Consider the following 13,492-nt stretch of genomic DNA (forward strand, 5'->3'; position numbering starts at 1 on the left):
GCCCTCAAAATGTCTTGAGGGAGGTAATGGCCAAAAAATTTCAAAATGTGACACATACTTTAAGTAAACGCTTTGAAGAACTAAGCTGTACTCACAGTTTGATAAATAAAAAGGACATGCTTTAAAGCTCAATTTCAACAGATTATGGGACACATGCAAGTTCAACCACAAAGAGGTCTCAGCTCGTACCTGTCAGAATAACCATCAGCAATAAAACTACAAACAATAAATACTGAAGGTGTTTTGGAGAAATGCATACCCTCAACTTTAATTTGGACATAACCTGGAAACAGCCAATAATGAGAACTGAATGGTGGTGCTTTAAAACGTACACACTGAGCTACCATATGATACAGCAAGCCCACTCCTTGGCCTATAATATAGGAAGATAGATCTGGAAAGACACAGGCAAGCAAATGTGCATTGCAGCAGTATTACAGTAGCCAAGACTTGGATGCAACCAAAAAGTCCATCAAGAGTTGCGTGGCCAAAGAAGAACTGGTTCATGTACAGATGGAATATTAGCCAGGGAAAAAAATGAAACAATGCCATTTGCAGCACCATGTATGATTCTTGAGGTAATCAGGCAAATTGTACTAAGTCAGAAAACAAAAGACACATATCCTATAATATCACTTATAGGTCTTAGCTAAAAATTAATAACAATGAAGATATTTCCAGAGAGAAATGCAATCACAGATTCATTAAAGAAACGTATGTTTCACCAAATGGAAAGGTGTGAGGATTGGATACATTAGGATATTGGGGTTAACATAGATATAGAAACATATGTGAAACATGTAATCACCAAAGACCTACGTAATACCAAGAGAAGATTACTCAACATTGTGTCATAATCTACATGGGAAAATGATCCAAAGAAGAATAGATAAATGTATATGTTTAAAAGAACCACATCTTGCACACCTAGAAGAAACAAAACATTTTAATCAAATTTGCTCTGATAAAAAATAAAAATTAAATTAAAAAAAGAACAAGAAGTAATGAGACATAAACTTAAGGGGCTTTTTGCTGGCACATTGCATTCTACTTTACAACCAGAACATGACTTCCATTAAGGCTCTGTCATCACTAATAAAGCAGCTTTATAAGCAATGTTGAAGATAGCTTAAAAGAAGTCTCACTAATTATTGATAGTAGCAAGAAAACAAAGTAAAGTAAAAATCTCACTGCAAAAAGTATACATAGAATGAGGATAGTAGATCAAACACTTATTACATTTCTGTAAAGAATAAAAGACAACAATAGTATGTCTTTTTTAAAAAGAAAGGGCCCAAATAAATCTGAAATGAAAGAGATGATGTTACAACAGACACCACAGAAATACAAAGTATCCTAAGATACACACAGGGTAACTCAGGGCTCAGACTGGACAGAACCCACTCTCCAGTCCCCTTTACATGACTTACAGGAGCCTCAGGAACTGAGGAGGGGGTCCCTGAGGAGAGGCTCAAGATAGAATATGGTAGGCATTAACATGGCTCCATTCATCTTAAACATGCCTGAACTACATTCACACGAGATGATTTTGTCCTGTATGTACATCGGCACCTCTAGTTGGAACTGCAGATCTTTGGCTTCATCACCTCTACTGAGAGAATTAGCTTCACCTGCTGTGGACCGTCTCCTATAGGATTTCTAGAATCACAAAACATCGAAGCTTCACAGGACCCAGAGTCTGTGCGACTCCACACAGAGTCTCAGAGTTTCAACTCCACTCAGATACTCCACTCTTGGAGGGCACACACAAAGTAGTGTGCACATCAGGGCCCAGGGGAAGGAGCAGTGACCCCGTAGGAGAATGACCAGAAATACCTGATAGTTTTAGAGGGTCTCCTGCAGAGGCAGGTGGTGGCTGTGGCTGTGGCTCACCGTGAGGACAACGACACTAGTAGCAGAAGTTCTGGGAAATACTCCTTGGTGTGAGCCCTCCCAGAGTCCACCATTAGCCCCACCAAGAGCAAGGTAGGCTCCAGTGCTGGGTTGCCTCAGGCCAAACAACCAACAGGGAGGGAACCCAGCCCCATGGATCAGCAGACAAGCGGATTAAAGTTTTTATTAAAGTTTTATTTAATCCGCAGACAAGCGGATTAAAGCTCTGCCCACCAAAGAAACACCCAGCTCTACCCACCACCAGTCCCTCCCATCAGGAAGCTTGCACAAGCCTCTAAGACAGACTCATCCACTGGAGAGCAGACAGCAGAAGGAAGAAGAAATACAATTCTGAAGCCTGTGGAAGGAAAACCACATTCACAGAAAGATAGACAAAATGAAAAGGCAGAGGACTTTGTACCAGATCAAGGAACAAGATAAAACCCCAGAAAAAAAACGAAATGAGGTGGAGATAGGGAACCTTCCAGAAAAAGAATCAGAATAAAGATAGTGAAGATGATCCTAGACCTTGGCAAAAGAATGGAGGCAAAAACAAAAAGAATAAAATATCTAGGAATAAACCTACCTAAGGAGACAAAAGACCTGTATGCAGAAAATTATAGGACACTGATGAAAGAAATTAAAGATGATACAAATAGATGGAGAGAGATACCATGTTCTTGGATTGGAAGAATCAACATTGTGAAAATGACTCTACTACCCAAAGCAATCTACAGATTCAATGCAATCCCTATCAAATTACCACTGGCATTTTTCACAGAACTAGAACAAAAAAATTCACAATTTGTATGGAGACACAAAAGACCCCGAATAGCCAAAGCAATCTTGAGAATGAAAAATGGAGCTGGAGGAATCAGGCTCCCTGACTTCAGACTATATTACAAAGCTACAGTAATCAAGACAGTTTGTTACTGGCACCAAAACAGAAATATAGATCAATGGAACAGGATAGAAAGCCCAGAGATAAACCCACGCACATATGGTCACCTTATCTTTGATAAAGGAGGCAAGCATATACAGTGGAGAAAAGACAGCCTCTTCAATAAGTGGTGCTGGGAAAATTGGACAGGTACATGTAAAAGTATGAAATTAGAACACTCCCTGACACCATACACAAAAATAAACTCAAAATGGATTAAAAACCTAAGTGTAAAGCCAGACACTATCAAACTCTGAGAGGAAAACATAGGCAGAACACTCTATGACATACATCACAGCAAGATCCTTTTTGACCCAGCTCCTAGAGAAACGGAAATAAAAACACAAATAAACAAATGGGACCTAATGAAACTTAAAAGCTTTTGCACAGCAAATGAAACCATAAACAAGACCAAAAGACAACCCTCATAATGGGAGAAAATATTTGCAAATGAAGCAAATGACAAAGGATTAATCTCCAAGATTTACAAGCAGCTCATGCAGCTCAATAACAAAAAAACAAACAACCCAATCCAAAAGTGTGCAGAAGACCTAAATAGACATTTCTCCAAATAAGATATACAGATGGCCAACAGACACATGAAAGAATGCTCAACATCATTAATCATTAGAGAAATGCAAATCAAAACTACAATGAGGTATCATCTCACACCGGTCAGAATGGCCATCATCAAAAAATCTACAAACAATAAATGCTGGAGAGGCATTTATTGGAAAAAAGGGAACCCTCTTGCACTGTTGGTGGGAATGTAAATTGATATAGCTACTAGGGAGAACGGTATGGGGGTTCCTTAAAAACTAAAAATAGAACAACCGTACAACCCAGCAATCCCACTACTGGACATTTACCCTGAGAAAACCATAATTCAAAAAGAGTCATGTACCACAATGTTCATTGTAGCTCTATTTACAATAGCCAGGACATGGAAGCAACCTAAGTGTCCACCAACACATAACTGGATAAAGAAGATGTGGCACATATATACAATGGAACATTATTCAGCCATAAAAAGAAACGAAATTGAGTTATTTGTAGTGAGGTGGATGGATCTAGAGTCTGTCCTACAGAGTGAAGTAAGTCAGAAAGAGAAAAACAAATACCGTATGCTAACACATATATATGGAATCTAAAAGAAAAAAGTTTATGAAGAACCTAGGGGCAGGAAAGGATTAAGGACACAGACATAGAGAAAGGACTTGAGGACACAGGGAGGGGGAAGGGTAAGCTGGGATAAAGTGAGAGAGTGGTATGGACATATATACACTACCAAATGTAAAATTGATAGCTACTGGGAAGCAGCCACATAGCACAGGGAGGTCAGCCCGGTGCTTTGTGACCACCTAAAGGGTTGGGATAAGGGAGTGAGAGGGAAGTGCAAGAGGGAGGGGATATGGTGTTATATGTATACGTATAGCTGATTCACTTTTTCATACAACAGAATCTAACACACAATTGTAAAACAATTATACTCCAATAAAGATGTAAAAGAAAAAAAAAAGAAAACCCAGAGACAAACCTACACACCTATGGTCCACAAATCTATGACAAAGAAGGCAAGGATCTACAATGGAGAAAAGACAGTCTCTTCAATAAGTGATGCTGGGAAAAATGGACAACTACACGTAAAAGAATGAAATTAGAACATTCCCTAACACCATACACAAAAAATAAACTCAAAATGGATTAGAGACCGAAATGTTAGACCGGACACTATAAAACTCTTAGAGGAAAACATAGGAAGAATACTCTTTGACATAAATCACAGCAAGATCTTTTTTGATCCACCTCCTAGAGTAATGGAATAAAAAACAAAAATAAACAAATGGGAGCAAATGAAACCTAAAAGCTTTTGTAAACCAAAGGAAACTACAATGACAACGAAAAGACAACCCTCAGAATGGGAGAAAATATTTGCAAACGAATCAATGGACAAAGGATTAATCTCCAATATATATAAACAGCACATGCAGCTCAACAGTAAAAAAACAAACAACCCCATCCAAAAATGGGCAGATGACGTAAATAGACATTTGTCCCAAGAAGACATACAGATGGCGAAGAAGCACATGAAAAGCTGCTCAACATCACTAATTATTAGAGAAATATAAACCAAAACTACAATGAGGTATCACCTCACACAAGTTAGAATGGGCATCATCAGAAAATCTACAAACAACAAATGCTGGAGAGGGTGTGGAGAAAAGGGAACCCTCTTACACTATTTGTGGGAATGTAAATTGATACAGTCACTATGGAGAACAGTATGGAGGTTCCTTAAAAAACTAAAAATAGAATTACCATATGACCCAGCAATCCCACTACTGGGCATATACCCAGAGAAAACCATAATTCAAAAAGACACATTCACCACAATGTTCATTGCAGCACTATTTACAATAGCCAGGTCATGGAAGCAACCTAAATGCCCATAGATAGACAAATGGAAAATATGTGGTACATATATAAAATGGAATATTACTCAGCCATAAAAAGGAATGAAATTGGGTCATTTGTAGAGACGTGGATAGATCTAGAGACTGTCATACAGAGTGAAGTAAGTCAGAAAAAGAAAAACAAATATTGTATATTAACGCATACATGTGGAACCTAGAAAAATGGTACAGAGGAACCGGTTTGCAAGGCAGAAATAGAGACACAGATGTAGAGAAGAAATGTATGGTCACCAAGGGGGAAAGTGGCAGGGTGGTGGTGGTGGGATGAATTGCGAGCCTGGGATTGACATATATACACTTATATGTATAAAATAGATAACCAATAAGAACCTGCTGTATAAAAAAATGAATAAAATAAAATTTAAAAATTAAAAAATATTTAAAAACATAAAACAGAAAAAAAGTTCTGTCCTTCCCATAGACATATTTATATGAATGAATTATTCCCATGCTTATATCTATAAATACAAAAAGAGGAATAAAACCTACCTTGAACCAAAAAAGAAAAAAAAAAAAACAGAACCCACTGGTCATACAGAGGAAAACCCTATCAGGGCACTTGCTCCAGTGGTAAACAATTCTGAAGTTGGTCAGAGGTGGGGAATCGTCTCCCATGCAGCCAGCAGCTCCCCCGCAAGGAGCGTCCTCATTGCAAAGCTGGGGGACCGTGAGGAGGAGTCTCTGAGTAAACGTGAGCTGAGCCTCAGGCCAGCTGCGGCTGAACTTTTCCCACCCTTCCCAGGTAAAACACCTGAATGTGTGCAAAGACTTTAAAGCCTAGAGGAAAGGGCTTGGAGTCACACCAGCGACAGCACGCAGGCCGACTTGGTGCCTGCAGGCCAGCCAGGACGGTCCTGGCCCCGGGCGCTCTTCTGGAAGCTTTCCATTTCCCTGCCTGAGGTACCCCTCCTGTCCCGGTCCCCACTGCTTTTTTCCTTCCTCACCTCTGCCCGGGGAGAAATTCCAGCAGCAGGTATGGGTGACACATCGTCTTCTTTAGCAGGTGGCAGCCCGGCAAAGCCTGCAGAAAGTCCAGCAGAGCCCCACTCACACGGGGCCACTCATAGAGCCCTGGGCCCTACTCCCTCCCACCAGCACAACCCCGAGACTGCTGACGGGGCAGAGAATATGGCGTCAGGCACAGCTGCAGAAGCTGTTGCTGCCTGGAGGGGTGTTTATATTGACCTCAACCCAGGCACACCTGGGGAGGGCTGGCCGGCCAGGTCAGGCTGCCCAGGTCAGCCAATCCTCGCCCCTCAGGGGCTCAGAGTTGCAGATAATGGGCCTTGCTGCACCGGCCAGATCCAAGGAACAGGTGTAGGGTCCCGAGAGTCAGGATAGACAAGGGGCGGCAGCCCTGGCTTGTTTTCTAATCATTTTATCTGGTCCATGAGTGGAAGACAACTTCAAGAAGACCCTCTCCTAATGAGAGGAACCCAGGAGTCAGGGAGAGGAGGGTTGGTGGGTGGAGACAGAGGCCTGGTGCCCCGGCTGCAGTGGAAGCCCCTGGAAGACCAGGTGGAGGGAGGCCGCACAGAGTGAAGCCTAGGGTCACAGACCTGTCGGAGCTGCTGTTTGTTAGTTCAAGCCCTGCTCTGAGGTGCTCTGTGTCAGCTCTGAGCGACAGGTGTGCTGGGGGTGCTCTGCAATGAGGGCTATGTGCACGGTTCCTGTGTGCCCAGCCCTGCCGGGGTTCCTGTCCAGGGGAGCTCCATATCCAGGGAGGGGCCTGCCCACGAGAGCCCCGTGGGCTGCTGGGTACCTGCCCAGGTGAGCTCCATATCCTGAGAGGGGCCTGACCACGAGAGCCCTGTGGGCTGCTGGGTACCTGCCCAGGTGAGCTCCATATCCTGGGAGGGGCCTGACCACGAGAGCCCCGTGGGCTGCTGGGTACCTGCCCAGGTGAGCTCCATATCCTGGGATGGGCCTGAAAAATGAGAGCCCCGTGGGCTGCTGGGTACCTGCACAGGTGAGCTCCATATCCTGGGAGGGGCCTAACCACGAGAGCCCCGTGGGCTGCTGGGTACCTGCACAGGTTAGCTCCATATCCTGGGAGGGGCCTGACCATGAGAGCCCCGTGGGCTGCTGGGGACCTGGTAAAGGACGCCAGGACAGTCAGTGAAGCCACAGAGGATATACATCCAGTAGTTCCTAATTCCTACACCCTGCTGGCCATTCTACCATCCACCAGGACATGGTATTCTGTATTCGACTTCAATGATGCCTTCTTCTGTATTCCATTAGTCCCAGAGTCACAAGAAATTTTGGCTGTGAGTGGCAGGACTCAACATACAAAAAAAACAATACTGCTTGGCCGTCCTGCCCCAAGGGTTCAAAAATTCCCACACCATCTTTGGGGAAAAGTTAGCTAAAACCCTAAAAGATCTACCTCTGGAGAAGTGAACCCTCCTTCAATATGCAGACGACATTCTGGGCTTCCCTGGTGGTGCAGTGGTTGAGAATCTGCCTGCCAATGCAGGGGACACAGTTTCGAGCCCTGGTCTGAGAAGATCCCATATGCCGCGGAGCAACTAGGCCCATGAGCCACAATTACTGAGCCTGCGCGTCTGGAGCCTGTGCTCCACAATAAGAGAGGCTGCGATAGTGAGAGGCCCGCGCACCGCAGTGAAGAGTGGCCCCCGCTTGCCGCAACTAGAGAAAGCCCTCGCACAGAAACGAAGACACAACACAGCCATAAATAATAAATAAATAAATTTAAAAAAAAATATGCAGATGACATTCTGATCGCCAGCCCTACTAAGGAGGCCTCTGGACTACCTAGCCAATACAAGATAGAAGGTGTCCAAGAAAAAGGCTCAAATATCACAGACTAAGGTGACCTGCCTGGGCTTCATTCTCACAGAAGATCGGAGAAGCCCATCCCAGGAAAGGGAAGAAGCCATTTGCAGCCTCACCCTTCCTAAAACTAGAAGATAGTTTAGGGGTTCCTGGGGAGACCGGGGTTTGCTGCATCTGGATCCGTAAGTACAGTCTAATACCTGGGCCTCTATATGAAACACTGAAAGGAAAAGATGATGATCCTTTTGAATAGAATCCAGAAGCGGCCTTTCAAGAATGGAAAGAGCAGTCAATTCAGACCCTTGCCCTGGACCTCCGTAATTTAGCTAAACCCTTTGACCTTTACATTCCTGGTCGAAGGCGAATCGCCCGTGGAGTTTTAGTGCCAAAACTGGGACCACTTGAAATGGAACAACGCAAGAATGCCCTCCAGGCATTGGCCAGCCACCCCATCCGACCAGGATACTGGGGGTATCTAAAAACCTGGAAATGAGCAGCCCGCAAGGCCAGCTCCCTCCTAAGGGTAAAGGACGCCACTTGGTGATCCTAAACACCCACCATGCCCTGAAGTTGCAGGGATTGCTCCGTGGGCACAATGACCTCGAGTGAGGAGGCCCTCCAACTCCAACCTCCAGAGAGACAACCTGGGACAAAAGGCCCCCATGACGACTCGTGTGACCATCACTTGACCTGGAGCTTCTCTCAGAAAACCACAAGAGTGTGCCCCAAAAGAACAGACTATTGCTTGCAGGACTTACTGCACCCAGAGTGGAGCTAATAAACCTGGCAGGGGACCCGTAAATAACGCTGCCACCATAGAAAAGCCTACAGACACCACGGTGACGGCGACCAATGAGACCAGATGTACTCCTGGTTATTTCAAAAGGGCGGTGACTGAGTGGCCGTCATGGTCCTGGATCACCACCGGCCCTGGACTGTCTGGGAGTTGAGCAGGCAGGGCTCTGACACCTGGTGCTGTTTGTAAGTTAATTCAGTGGCCTAACTGAAGAAAGCACAGACTACTGGTCAGAGCATCTAGGCTGGCAGAAACCGTCAGCCTAAGGGGGCCGAACCAATGTGGAGCAGGGTAAAACCGGCCCCCCCAGCGTCCCTGCGCATCTCTTTCCTGGACCCCTAAAGGTCATTAGAATCTATAAAACTTCCAACGCTGGTGCTCAGGCAGACGAGCAGTGAGGGAGGAGGCCTGGGGACAATCAACCTCAACTGGAGGCTGCTGGGGAGAAGTCCTGCCCCTCCCCCCGGGTATGAGGATACCCAATTCAGCACGAAGCATTTACAGAAGAGGTGTCTGCACCCTCAGAGCCCCAAGAATGTGGAATGGGACAAGAGGCAGAGGAGGGGTTTGTCACCGGCAAAGCCCATTAAAAATTCCTGGGAGATAAAAATAGAATCTGGGCAATAAAATAAAGTCTAACCTTTTTTTCCTTTGTGCTTTTTCTAATTTCACTTGTTCCTAGGTTTCCACAGGCAGAGGTCCCACACCTGGAACTTCAGACCCGATTTCCTAGTGCTAAATGGCTGGGCCGACACCTCAGCTCTCGGTGCCCTGTGCAGACTCCGCCACATAGAGCCTGAGCTCCAGCCAACCCAGCCCTCGAGAGCTCCGCCCCGTCCCTCCCGCTGACGCTGACGGGATCCCTACACAGCAGCCCGGCCCACAGCCCGCGGGGGAGCGCACGCTCTCACCTCTCCAATCTCTGATCAAAATATAAAGTTTTCCTTTGCTTCTGAACCAAACTGAGTCTCGATCTGTTGGCTCCAATGACACTGGGCAGGGGGACCCTTGTTGGGGCCGACTCTGCAGGATCAGTAACAGAATTTGAGAACATTGTAACTTCAATGAACAGATGTGTGAGCCAAATATTGTAACTTCAATGAACAGATGTGTGAGCCAAATATTGTAACTTCAATGAACAGATGTGTGAGCCAAACTGTAGTTAACATAGATCAGTGTATAAGGCTCGTGTAAAATAAGGTATTTCTAACACTTCCATTTGATATTTCCATCACTTTATTATAAGCAAGTTCAGTGGAGGGGTTTGTCGTATTTGTCAGGTCAACATTAGAGAAATGCAGTGATTTCTTTCCAAGGATGTGGATCTACTAATCTTGGCTGAAGTTTCAATCTTGTTTTGAATGATTTTCCATTGAAAATGATACCTCTCTTTCAGCTCCTAGATTTCTGAGAAGTATAAAATCTTGTATTTTTTTATTACCAAAGGGGAAAGGTGGGAGGAGGGATAAATTAACAGTTTCGGATTAACATATACACACTGCTATGTATAAAATATATCATCAACAAGTAACTGCTGTATAGCACAGGGAACTATACTCAATATTTTGTAATAACCCCTAAGGGGAAATAATCTGAAAAACAATAGATATCTATATCGACATCATCTATCAACTACAGATAAAATGGAAACTAAAGGAGGCCGATGGTGAGCGTTTCTGACCATGAAGACTTCAATCCTCTAAAGTTCGGACTCTGCCTACAGCCCAGTCCCTTAATGAACATACATGTACAGTAGCTTAAAAATTCTTCCCAGATTGGGGTTCGGGGAGACACTGATTTGAAAAAATCCCTGGTGTTCTCCTTACGTACATGGGACCTTTCTTACAGCTAAAACATGCCTGTGACACCCAGAAGATGGTACACGGTTGGATCAGGAAGATTTTGGAAAAGGCACCTCATCTCCTAATCCCCTGGTTGTCGGGTTCACACCTCCAGACTCTTTCCTAACATTCTCCACACTTGAGGATGTCAGCACCTTCAACATCCTGTTGCACAGAGTTTGGAATTTGTCCAGAGGATGAAGGGGAAGGAGGTGAAACAATGAGAGACAAGCCCTAGATGTTCGGAAAGGCACAGGTCACTCTAATTTCAAATCAAAAAGAAGAATTAACCACAGGCTCAGCCTGCCCCACGGAACCAGTATAAGGCCTAAAGGAATCCTGCGGTTTTGCAGCCAGCTCACAAAAAAGCGAGTTGAAAAATGGAGCTCAGGGGCACTGCAATTCACAAACATGCAGAATTATAAATGATCACTCTCGTTCAAAAATATATTGAGGGAAGGCAACAAAGACGATTTGAAAGCAAGGCAGAATTGCAGGAAACAAATTTCAGGAGGTAGATTCGAATCGCCTTTAAAGCACATGAAAAGTGGTAAAACGTCGACAATGATGCCCTTGGCCAAAGAGGGCGTATACCTTTTTTCCTGAATATATTCAGGAAAAAACGCATACGCCTTTTTTCGCCAACCAAGCAAGCCACAAATGCAAATGAGCACTACAAAGAAGTCTCACTTCCCAGGGGTCAAAAGGGCCATTCTAAAAGAGTGTAAAACCCAGAAATGCAGGACAGGCCAGGGAGAAAAGGGATCATTGTTAGGCTGATGGGCGGGATGTAATTTGACAACGGCCACCCTGGAGAAGTGTATGGTGTTATCTAAAACATCTAAAAAACACAGCTAGAGAGCATAGGGCACTTCCACCCATGGGCGTACAAAATGGGAAAAATAAAAATCAAAAAGACACAGGCACCCCAAAGTTTAGGCCTGCTCTGTTTACAAGAACCTCCAATTCAGTACACCCTTAATATGCCAAGATAGAGAAAAATGGATAAAGAAGTTGTGCTAATATGTACAATGGAATACCACTCAGCCATGAAATCAATGTCATACGGTTAGTAGCAGCATGATGAGTGGATTCAGGTACGACGTTTCTAAGTGTAATAAGTCACACAAAAAAAGATACTTATCATAAGATATCACTTATAGAGGGAATGTAAAAACAGCTACACTTGAACTGAATTACAAAACACAACAGAGTCAAACGTTTAGAAAACACACTATGGCTGCTTAACGGGAAAGGTGAGGTGGAGTGATGCATAAAACAAGGGTTTCAAATTAGCTCAGACACCGTTCCATAAACCCAATATGTAATAGACAAGACCTACCGCTTGCTCAGTGAACTGGACTCCACACCCCCTATTCACGGCACAAGAATATATCTGATTAGTAAGAATCTTAAAACCTATGTATTGATATCTCTCTGTAAGTGACTCAAGTGGGTATAAAGCAGCATAAACAGAGCAGTGAAAATCAGCTAAACCCCATTCTAAAAATAAATTACAAAAAAAAACCCAACAAATACAATGAAAGAGAGAGAAATTAGTAAAAAGTTCGTTCAGGGGCACTGAAGCAACCTGGATTGTCCATATCTAAACCCACGGCTGGGTTACACATAAGGCTGGACACTCTTGGAGCTGAGAGAATTGGTGAGGTTGGGTGAGCAAACGCAGACCCTTTAAAGAAATACTGCGTGGTACCCATCCCATGGGTCCCAAATCTCCAGGTTCAAGGGCATCTTCCCACATCGAAAACATGCATGAGAAACCCAGAAGATGATACACGGTGTGATCGGAAAAGGATTCTAAAACGCACCTCATTTCTCATCTCCTTGTGTTCGGGTTAGCCTTTGCAGCCACTTTACTACCAATCTCCCTCCTTGGAGAATCAGCACCTTTAACCTCCTGTTCCGTAGAGGTTGCAATTTGTCCTGAGCATGAATGGGAAGAGGGGGAACCAATGAGAGACTAGCTCTAGGTGTTGGTACAGGCACAGGCCACTCTATTTTCCCAAGAAGAAGAAGAATTAACCACAGGCTCAGCCTATTCCCCGCAACCAGTATAGGGCCTGAAGCCATCCTGCGCTTTTGGAAACAGCTCCCAAGAAAGCGAGTTGAAAAATGGAGCTCAGGGACACTGCAATTCACAAACCTGCAGACTTATAAATGATCACTCTCGGCCACAAATATATTGAGGGAAGGCAACGAAGAGGATTTGAAAGCAAGGCAGAATTGCAGGAAACAGATTTCAGGAGGGAGATTCGAATCGCCTTTAAAGCACAGGAATAGCGGCAAAACCTCGACAATGATGCCCGTGGCCAAAAAGGGCGTATGCGTTTTTTCCTGAATATATTCAGGAAAAAACGCAAAGGCCCTTTATGGCAAACCAAGCAACCTGGAAAGGCAAATCAGCGCTACAAAGAAGTCTCGCTTACCATCGGTCATAAGGGCCATGCTGAATAAAGTGTCAAAACCAGAAATGCAGGACAGGCCATGGAGAAATGGGAGCCTTGCTACGCTGATGGGCGGGATGTAAATTGCCAACAGCCACTCTGGAGAAGTGTACGGTGTGTCCTGAAACATCTAAAAAACTCAGCTTAGAGAGCAAAGGGCACGTCCACTCATGGGCGTATAAATTGGGAAAACTAAAAATCAGCAAGACACAGGCACCCCAACATTTAGGGCTGCTCTGTTGACAAGAACCTCCACTTCGTTACACCTTAAATATCTCAGGAAA

General features: G+C 44.3%; 1 long non-coding RNA gene across 1 annotated transcript in view; it reads right to left on the reverse strand.

Annotated features, from left to right (window-relative positions):
• Window positions 1-4,566: 4,566 nt before the first annotated feature.
• The window catches only part of LOC309661088, an 852,576-nt gene continuing 843,650 nt past the window's right edge, over window positions 4,567-13,492 (reverse strand). Inside the window, exon 5 of the long non-coding RNA XR_014263850.1 lies at window positions 4,567-6,097. This is a non-coding gene — a long non-coding RNA (uncharacterized lncRNA). The remainder of the gene's footprint in view (window positions 6,098-13,492) is intronic.

The sequence above is a fragment of the Balaenoptera physalus genome, assembly GCF_965194825.1.
Source record: "Balaenoptera physalus genome assembly, chromosome: 5".
NCBI classification, from domain to species: domain Eukaryota; kingdom Metazoa; phylum Chordata; class Mammalia; order Artiodactyla; family Balaenopteridae; genus Balaenoptera; species Balaenoptera physalus.